Genomic DNA, 11,212 nt, shown 5'->3' with positions numbered 1-11,212 from the left:
AAAATAGCCATATCTTATCATATGACGCAACACTAAGTTCTTCAGAGGATGTGATCTACGACATGACGCAACATTTTGCAACACATATAGATCCTCAAACACGAAATCTTCGATGTGGTGTGAACATTATTCTAGCCATATCTGATCACATAACGCAATACTAAGTTCTTCAGAGGATGTGATCTACGATATGACGCAACATTTTTCCAACACATATAACACATCGATCAATAAGTCCCAGGACTAACCAACAAAAGGCGCCTCTAATAACAAATCCATACCATTCTCAGTTAGTACTAACCTTTAGAAGTTACGTGTCAAACTGTCATGACATTCGGACATTGTGTCATTGAGTTACAGTGGTTTTAGTGACGCTACACCGTGTCACAAGTCGATAGTAACGATGGCCAAATTGCATAAGTTGAACTTCGAATTGCTTCTGCATCCACCGTATTCTCTAGATTTGGCCCCCAGCGATTATTGGCTGTTCGCAGACCTCAAGAAGATGCTTCAGGAACTGATGGCTCCAATGAAGAAGTGATTGCCGAAACTAACGCGTTTTGAAACCAAAGATCGTTCTACACGCTGGCATAGAAAAGTTAGGAAAGCGTTGGAATGAATGTATCGCTCTTGAAGGAGACTATGTTAATGAATAAAGAAGAATTTTGGCAAACAAATGTTGTTTTAGTAATTATTCCTGGAACTTATTGATCGATGTATTAGATCCTCAAACACGAAATCTTCGATGTGGTGTGAACATTGTTCTAGCCATATCTTATCACATAACGCAACACTAAGTTGTTCAGAGGATATGATCTACGATATAACCCAACATTTTTCCAACGCTGACACATAGATCCTCAAACACAGAAAACCTTCGATATGGTGTGAACATTTTTCATAGATTTCAGGTTTGGACATGCGTGAGTCAAATGGATCGAAACCAAAAATAACCATATCTTATTTATTTTCTCGTTTTAAGAATGCAGCTGCGCATGAGTTACAAATGTTGATAACTCCGAAGAGTAAGAGGAGGGGATGCACTATAGCTATAATAATACAATAGCTATAATATTAAGCTTCAGAAAAAAACTTCTGTTTTCTCAGTCGCTCTGAAGACGAGATTCATCGGTTGTGTGTCTACATAATACAGTTTAAGTGTGTCTACATAGTAAAAATGTACGCTGCCGGTGCTAAAGTGGACGCTATGGACATGAAATATTACACACCGATTCAACACGAGGACGAGGCTCTATCGTGTAAAAAAGTGTGAGAGGTGAGTATCATAATGTTGTTTCTTTTAATTTATTCGTAGTAATTTTTTTCTGAGATTCAGATCTGTAAATTTTCTATTATATCTTTTCAACATTCCACGACCTCCTGCTACGCATATCTTAGGACGCCGATACGCTTTGACTGCAACTGCTTATAAATATTTGGACATCGGGATCAGTGTAGGAACTGAGTCAGTCGTAAATATATTCATTGGTGATAATCGTGGCAACCAACTGCTATTACCGCTCAAAACTTGGAATGCGCTAATGGGACAACGTGTTGACATCCAAAGATATCTGCAGGTCAATTTTTACAAATCATCGTCTTCTCCGATGCGTATAGAAAATTTATCAATTGAATTGTGTAAAATGTATAATTCTGATATCATAAAATTTACAATTGCTAATAATTGTTTGTTTTTAAAACCGGATACGCTAAATGTTTCATTCACCTTCGAAAATTGTATTAATCATATGCGCTTATGGCTCTCAGAAAATATTCATACAGTTAGTATTAAATTCAATAATTTTGTAAATGTTCTTCGCGAGATGAACATCACTAATATACAACAGCTAATATGCAAAGCTACAAAAGCGATACGTGAAAGAAGTGATTTTGATTGTGAATCACTGATCGATTGCGAGCTGTTAGTGTGCGCTATAAAAGACATTATGTATGGTATGAAGCTGTCAATAAATAAAAACAATATTGTACAACGCTTAATAAAAACATTTATTTCAAAATGTACAGATGTTTCTTCCAACACGTTTATCCCCTTTCATTTCGTTTGACGTTTTTTTCAGAATGCATTCCAGATCGGCGACACCACGAATGGCACCAACTCCTTTTCCGCTGTTATTTGTAAAGCTGAGCCACTTGTTTTCCTCCGTTGGCAGGATGATTGCGCAGTTATTCAACTTGTTGCAATCTATAGTGTGTCTCTCCAATTTTTCGTTGGAAACGAAAATAATGCAAACAATTGAAACAAAAAAAAAATGATTATTACGAGTTTCTTCTTTTATATCATATTTGTTACACATTGTATTCATAGAATATCCTTACGATCACATAGATATTCTTGTATTTTTCTTTACTTAGTTGCATGCTCACAAGGTGGGACACGTACTTTTCGTTCTTATCGGCGAGACGTATCGGAACGATCGTACATGACTCTTCCTGCTTCTTTTTATCTTGTATAGTGTATTGGACGCAGTTTTTGTACCGTATATAAGAATTCTGTTTTAAATATGTCATATTAGTGTATACGTATTGGACACAGATTGCATGGTGTTATTTGGTAAACGGGGTTTCTACAGTTTGAACAAAATACACCATCAATCGCATCGTGTCTTTCAGTGATGTATTCTCGCACTGCAAATATTTCTGTCACTGTATCGCGTATGTCGCTAAGAAAACATGATGTGCAGAATCGTAGACGGCCTCCAGTATTATATGAAAAATAAATGCAACACACTTTTGTTTGACCATTCAAAGTATTAATTTTTGGAACTTCCAATTTCTTCACTTTTTCACTCACTAATTGATCACTATTGTCACTATCATAATTACTATCGTCTGTAAATATATGATTTATGTCTTCTTCGTTTTCTACTTCGTCGTTTTCTACTTCTTCATGCTCTATGTTTTCGCGATCCATACTGAAAGAGTTCCGCCTGGGAAATATATTATACAAATTAATCGCCACGTACGCTCTCCTTCTTTCATGATGGATCCCCCTTCGGCGCGTTGCAAAAACGTGTCCAAGCGCCCAGGGGCAGCCAAAATATGGCGTCGATCCCAGGGCTTATTTCTATGATTTGCACCGGATAAGGAGGGGCAACGGTGGAGGCGGGCATACATGGACAGCAGGTCTTAAAGGATAGCAACCTTTGACTTTGAGAGACCACCAGCTTGAACCACTAGGTACAAGTAACAGTACCTCTCTCTGTAGTCGCCGTACGCTCGGGATAGCACTAGAGATGTCGCTTCTGAACGACATCTCTTAATGTTATCTAGAGAGAAGAAAGTGTCGTGAGCGTGGAGCGTCAGGTAGCTCAGTGGTTATAGCAGTCGCTCGGCAAGAGAAAGATCCGGATTCGATTCCCGGTTTAGCGACTACCGCGCTCTCGATATTTTTCTCTTTCCGGAACGAAAATAAGATGCAGGTCCCGAACGCACGGCGTTCCGTCGCCACCTAGTACGCCCTCCTTCTTTCAACGCCTGACATGCGTAATACTAGGGGAACGATTACATGTTTATATTTGTGTCCCTTGTTACCGAGTATAGGATTTTGCGGAAGGTACCCGCGTCTGTGAGTATTCGTCGCCAATGGTATATTTTTGTATTTTTACGTATCAGTTTCGGTGTACACGGCATCGTCGGGGATTCTTTTGAATATTAGCTCATAAAAACCTGGTATTCCAATGTATCCTGTTTCACCTATGATTATATTATCGTTTCTGTCCACATCGATACGTTTATCACTGAGCATCGCTCCAACGTTACTAAGACGTACGCCGTAAACATAATCTATGGTGTTATCTTTTTCACTACTTAGCACAGCTCCCATATATTTTTGACCCAACGGACCAAAATGATCATGTAAAGTTTGTTGTCTTTTGAACGTTCGCAACTGATATCTAACGGATGTCACTAACGGTTCATCGGGGGTTTCGAAAACATTCTCATCATCATTATCAATGGGTAGATTGTCAATCGGTGAAGGTTCATGTAACGTTCCATGTAGTTCCTCATATTATAGAGCTCCCGTCGATGTAAGAACTATCGGAAGATCGTTTAATAGTTTCCGTTTCGGTAGAGTCAATGCGACTAGTGAAACTTTTGCCTTACGCTTTATCTCTTTTTCGGGTTTTAATATTACACTCTTTGTTTCGACGCTTGAACTCATCGATGGTGTCTTAGTTTTAACATCAACGTTACTTTCCACATTAGCGTTGCTTCCCGCGATTTGCTTGAGAGGTTCAATAATAGGTTTAAAGTATCTCTCCAATGAGGCATTTTCCATCATTCTACCGGTTTTCAAAGTGCAATACTTCTTGTGGATCATTTCGCTTGTTTTCGCAATATCTTTCACTACCTTTGCACCATTCTGGATCTTCAATCTACTATTCATTATTGATATGTTTGTCTCGTGGACGTTGAAGATGTTACCATGTTGAGGTTACAATGACGATTGTGCATCTCACAGCACGGCAAAGTCGTTAAATCCTTTCCTGTATCGTCCGTTGGTCATTGAGCTGTCCTTATCAATCACTGTGAAACCATATTTATGCTTCCAACATTTGCAACACAATGCACTGAAATCCTCATATGACATGTCAGTGTTTACATGATCGTTGTATACATGTTTCAAGTTGATACCATTCCGTTTAAAGAGAATCAGAAGATTTGCTTGTCCCGGATAAGATGCTTGGGTATTTTTGCGTACGTCTGACAAAGATAGAAACAATCAACGTTCGAATGACGACCCATGGCAAAATCGTATCTTACTTGTCACTTGCCACGTCATCAAAGATAAAAATGGAATTTTTTAGCGCTTCGGTCGTTGGAATCATATCGCCGTTATTGGAGAATGTAAAGTATCCAATTTCAGCTATCAGTGTCAGGAGATTTTCCAAGTATCGATATTTAGGTTGTTGCAACGATTTCGAGTACATGTACAAATTCTCGAAACGTAGACCGTGCGGACTTTTCAACAAGCTGATGAGAACGTTTGTCTTGCCGCAATTCGAGGGACCGCATATTATGCCGCGTATGGTGTTCGGAAGCATGTTTCCATGCTGCACGCCTCTTGCTCAAGCATTGATTGCGTTCTATTGTCGAAATTTGTCACACGTACCGACGTCGGTTGCTTCATGAACCACATATTTCCCCTGTAAGTTGCAAAATTGATTTCATTAACGGATCGTTACGATTGAACTATATTGTGACGTGGCAGCCGGGAAGGCGCCCGTGCCAGGCCGAACCTTCGACCCTTAGGCGAGGGTGCGGGGGGGGGGGCGAACAGTACATCGCGCGAGGATTGCAGGGGGGAGTAGCCGCATTGCCCCCCCCGTATTAATTAGAAGTTAGAGTTAAGAGCGCGCAGGTGCGATGGTCTCGCGTCCCGCAATTTTGTGCCCCTGGACCTCCCGAGCCGACCAGCAGAACAGGAGGAGCAGGAGGAATTTACAGGACTCCGCTCGTCGCCAGGCACGTGTAAATCAGGTGATCGCTCTCGATTATCGTTTTTATTAGAAAAATATATGTCGTGTCGCCGATCGAGATTACCGGTTGTCGTGTTTGTTGTCAGACCACGCTGAAGGAGACGGGAGAAGCGAGGCGGGATACCGTCCAGCACGTTCTCGACGCATGGACTGCTAACCGAAAAACAACGGCTAGACAGACCGAGAGACATGCTCGCGGGATGCCGCGAGAGAGAGAAAGAGAGAGGGAGCGAGCGAGAGACAGAGATATGGAGAGAGAGAGAGACAAAGCTTCCGTTCCGCGGAGTAACAACAATGATCCGCGGACGGATTGCGGTACCGCTGGAGAAGGCGAGGAACGGAGAGAGGAGAACCCCACGCAAAAAAACGGAGGAAAAGAAAGAATTTTTGCCGTTGGAAGAAGAAGAAGATTCGTTTCTCGTCTCGAGAAAGAAGATTAGATTCGATTTTGGCCTCGCGTAGAGAAGATCCTCAGCTTCCGTTTTCCACGCTAAACCGAAGCCGATTTCTGCTGTTCGCTCTCGAGGAGAAAATCGTCTTGGCGCTAAGTCGATAAGATTTGCGTTGTCGCTCTAGACGGTTTTGAGATTCGATATCGCTCTGTTGAGAAGGTTTTGATTCGTGTTCCGCCCTCTCGGACAGAACAAAATTCGTGTGTACCGTCCGTTACCGAGGAACGACGAGCAAGGATAGTGCCGGCGAAAGAGAAGTATATACCGCGAGCAAACGCCAGAGGAGGCACGGAGTGCAGTGCGCTACCGGACAAGAGAACGAAATCCCAGAACGCCCGAGGGACCGAGCGACGAGCGCAGAGACGACCGACCAGGGCCACGCCGCCGGGAGGTTCCCGTACATGTAAGACCGTCTACCTGCTTTAACGTTTCGGTGTCTCGCCCCGTCAATTGATTGTGAGCGCAAGCAGTACCGATCCCGCGGAAATAACGCGGCGAGTAATTGTACCAGCGCGCGGGATTCCGGAGCGTGGTGAATACCGATACCGAATAAATCGCAGTATTGAATAGCATACCACATTTTTGCAATTTCTTTCCCGATAAAATCCCGGACTCCCGATCGAACCCTCCCGTCTATCGACTGTAAAATACCGCGGAGCTACCGGTCCCGTCGGATTCGCGTGTCTCGGCCTTGGGTGGTGTACCGTCTCGTGTTGGTGAACGGTGTAGCTGCACCTGGCGCCCAACTCTTTGGTGCGAGTGCGGACGACCGAGGCGCGTGGACCGACGGCCGTTTTCCGACGGCGAGCGAAAGTCGCGTCGCAATATATAAGAGCGTTGATCTTGGAAACACCCAGTTTAGAAAATGTTGCTCCTTCTGACAGATACTCATGATATTCGAAAGGTAACCTCCGAACAATTGAAATACATACCAAAGATTGTTCTATTACGCGAATTTGCAAAGTATATTGGCGATTTGTGGGACAGACTCCCTGAACATATAAGAGACGATCCAGAGGTTCAGCAGTATCGTCGATGTTTGGAACATTACAATCGTCCGTGGCAGCGAACGCATACGGTCCAACACGGCTGATCATGTACTGTAGTAAATGTCGTCAACAAAAGTCAAAGTTGACAGTGCTCTGTTGAATCGTGCGATAAATGCGCTTCCTATCGAACTACACATTCCCAGATATCAATTTTGTGGTCCTGGAACTCGCTTGGTAAAACGATTGGCCAGAGGCGATTAAGGCATTAATTCATTGGACGCGGCGTTTCGTGAGCATGATATAGCCTACTCGCGTAGTAACAATCTCGCTGATCGGCACATAGCGGATGAGATTCTCGTTGTGAAAGCGCGGAAACGCATAACTTCGAAAGAGTCAATTCTAGGCGAGAGAGCTGCTGCTGCAGCCATTTGGGCTATCATGAAAACCAAAACGAAAATCAGCATGGGTTTGAAGAAAAAGAAGTCGTTCAAGAAAGCAATCCGAAAACGAGCACTTCCAATAGCAAAACGGGGTAGTATTTTACCAGTTCTACCATTATTGGGAGTTCCCGGTTCACTAGTCGGTGAAGCGGCGGGTGTCACAAAAGCAGTGAATGATAGTAAAGCCGCGCAACACCAACTGGAAGAATTAAAACGTCATCATCGCGCTATGGAAGGTCGCGGAATTTATTTTGTCCCATACAAGCGTGAGCGAGGCGCAGCAGGGAAAAAAATGTCAAAGAGAAGCTAAAATTATCCATGGATGCAATGACTAACGTATAGTTGGAAAGACTAGCGAAGCATATGCGTATATCTTTCTTTCGAGGTGTTTTCATGTGTTACGTGCTGGAGGAGGAATGCAACTTGACGTTTGCTTTCGCAAGCTCCGACGTACTCGCAAGTCTGCGGTGCAGATCAAGAATCGGAATGACTCCTTTATCTGGCGCGGACATACGTCGGTGATCCTTTATTTAGGTCAAGGAACTGAATCCTTTTACCTGGGATAGGACCGTGAGCGACGGTTGAGGGAAGGGAGAATTTTTTGGTTGAGAATAATTATTTGGAAACCGTGATTGGCTTACAATTACAAACAACTTGTTTTATTAGTAATTAGACGGATGTTCACAATGAAATAAAATTTACAAGCTTTTATAAAGTGTACGTATACATAGATGTATAAACAATCGCGGTCTGAGCAAAATTCCGTGTTCGTTATGTCCGACTGTGATCGAAAAGATTAGCCACTGGAGTCTGATTTAACAATTAAGGAGGAATGCCAAGGGGGATAGAAAACGGAAGTAAAACGAAAGGAAAAGAAAAGAGAGAGAAGAAAAGATAAAAAAATGAAACGAAAGAGGTCACTCAGGTAAAAGAAAATATAAATAACTTACTGCTGGACTTCTCTGATCTTAGTAGACAATGAAAAGTGTGGTTGCTGCGTCTCTGTGAGGATAGATGCCTCAAGTTTTGCGCCAAGGACAGGCAGCTGGTTTCGGCAGGATCGCTCTCAATGGCCCAAGAAGGCACAAGATCGTTGCACCGAATAATTAACAAGTGAAGAATACTGGTCGGTCTAAGCCACAAGTTGGCTTGAGTGTTAAGAAACCCTGAAGGGGTGCTGGAGAGAAGCGTCTGTCCTGAGTGCTGGATCGGCGAGAAGTGAGTGAGGCTTTTGACTTTTCTCAAAAAGTCAGCTCGGTTGAGAGAGTGGGGTTTTGGGGGAAATGTTCCAGAAGTTTATTTTATAGGAGATAAGATGCATGTGGCAATAAGAGGATTTCGAAAGTCTTTTGTAAATAAAAAAAACGTGGCAGCTCTTAAGAAGTAAATATCGATATTTCTAAGAACGTTGTCGTGGTACTGTTATCAATGATTAAGTGCGTGGGAAACAGGATAGGAGTTGGTTCAAGATTGTTAGTATTTTCGGGGTATCGAAAATTCCAGAGATATCGTCGTGTAGTATCATGCCTGAGCGCATTCGGCCATATGATAAGTAATAATAAATTCGATTTCCCTTATTTATAAAAAAGCCTAGGGTCCGCTGAGTCAGCAGGACGTAACACATGCGTGACGCCTTACCGATAAATGAAGTATGTCAAAACGAGAGTGGTATTATAAATTTAGACAACATAGAGGGGCTAGGTACTCACTGAGTGACGGATGCGAAAAGGGGAAATCGCGTAGTATATTTTGATGGTTTTGGTAATCTTCGACCACCCAAGTAATTGATTCGATATCTTGAGACGGATGTAGTGAAAATTGTGTACAATCGCACGTCTTATCAACATTACAGCCAGAGTATTTACGGACAATTGCTTACAGTTTCTCCAAACAGTAGAGGATCGATATGGATTTAAATGATGACATTCCACTAACAGCAGTCAATATTCGTTTAACAGTTTGCGAACATGTCACTAACGCTTACGTTGACTGACAATAGTAGCATCCTTACGGTAAGCTACTTTCCCGCTATAGATTTGATCAATGGTGATTACGAGCTCGGTTTAACGGATTTCGAAGCATACAATACGATACCAAACATAAATTCGTCAAATAATAAATTTTATTATGGTGCTAACGACGAAGAAATTACGATTCTTGAAGGATCGTACGAATTGCATGCTATACAGGGTATCTCATTTAACCTGACAAATCGTAATATCTGGAAAACTACATGTCGGATAAAAAAAATAAGTAATGAAATTTGTTCGTCTCGAAGGGGGACATCCAATGATATCAAACTCGACCTCCCACCTCACTCCCGGGGGGTGGGGGTGGGGGGCAACTTTGAAATCTTAAATGGGAACCCCCATTTTTTATTACAGATTCGGATTCTACGCCACAAAATATGTAAGTTTCGTCCGAAACTTTTTTTTTATTCGTAATAGATGGCGCTGTAATCGCAAAAAATTAGATTTTCTGCAATTCTCCAGAAATGATCATTGGATTGAAAAATAAAAAAATACCTGTTCAATATTTTTAAAATATTTTTAAAAAACATGATAACAGTTATTCCCCCCACCTCCTTGGGGTAGGGTGGGTGGTAACGTTCAAATCTCAAATGAGAACCCACATTTTTTATTGCAGAATTAGATTTTACGTGAAGTTTTTATGGAAACAATTTTTTTCATTCGTGATAGATAGCGTTGAATTTTTCAGAGAAACTACTTTTAGCGTTACCCAGGAACAACGACGAGAACGTAGTAGCTTTCTGTTCCCTTCGGGGTGCTTATTTTAGGTGAGACCCCTCGCCTCTCACCATCGGAGTGATTTTGCATAATTAATTTGTTAGTGGCATCTCTCCATCGTCCGCGCCCATAGAACTTAAGAGACGACCATTATTAGACACTTACCTTTCTAATCAGGAGAGGTGCTTAATCAATTTTTGAAGAGTGTTCCATGCCACTATCATTCTCTTCTCTTCTCATTTGAGATTTGAACGTTACCACCCACTCTACCCCGAGGGGATAGGGGGAATAACTGTTATTATGTTTTTTAAAAATATTGTTAAAAATATTGAACATTTTTTTTATTTTTTTATTTTTAAATCCAATGGTCATTTCTGGAGAATTGCAGAAAATCTAATTTTTTGCGATTACAGTGCCATCTATCACGAATAAAAAAAAAAGTTTCGAACGAAACTTACGTATTTTGTGGCGTAGAATCCGAATCTACAATAAAAATGTGGGTTCCCACTTAAGATTTCAAAGTTGCCCGCCACCCCCACCCCCGGAAGTGGGGTGGGAGGTCGAGTTTGATATTATTGGATGTCCCCCTTCGAGATGAACAAATTTTATTACCCACTTTTTTTGATCCGACATGTAGTTTTCCAGATATTACGTCAGGTTAAATGGGACACCCTGTATATGGGCATTATATTTTTGTCCTATAAAAAATAATAAAAATATTAAAAATATTATAGAAATATTATAAAATATAGTAATACATAATATTATAAAAAAATAATTACCACTGCGAAGACTCGAACCACTCCTTGGACGTAGACGACAAGATACTAGCGTGTGTCTTAGCCTCCGCGGCTATTGTGCTTCACGCTTATTGATTCCAAGTTACTACATTTAACGTGTAGTTATTTTTTTAATTGCAAATTTCTCGCAAACGAAGGCCTATGCACGCAAATCCTTTTAGAGTTTTTATGTACTCGACCCCCCCATTCGAATAAAATATGATTCATTCAATTATCGATTTTACATGTCTTGCCATATCCTTGTCAGATAACTCAGTATGTCAGGTTAACAATTGAGTCATGT

This window comes from Harpegnathos saltator, unplaced genomic scaffold (genome assembly GCF_003227715.2).
Source record: "Harpegnathos saltator strain DR-91 unplaced genomic scaffold, Hsal_v8.6 scaffold25, whole genome shotgun sequence".
NCBI classification, from domain to species: Eukaryota; Metazoa; Arthropoda; class Insecta; order Hymenoptera; family Formicidae; genus Harpegnathos; species Harpegnathos saltator.
Note: the sequence above shows the minus strand (reverse complement) of the source record.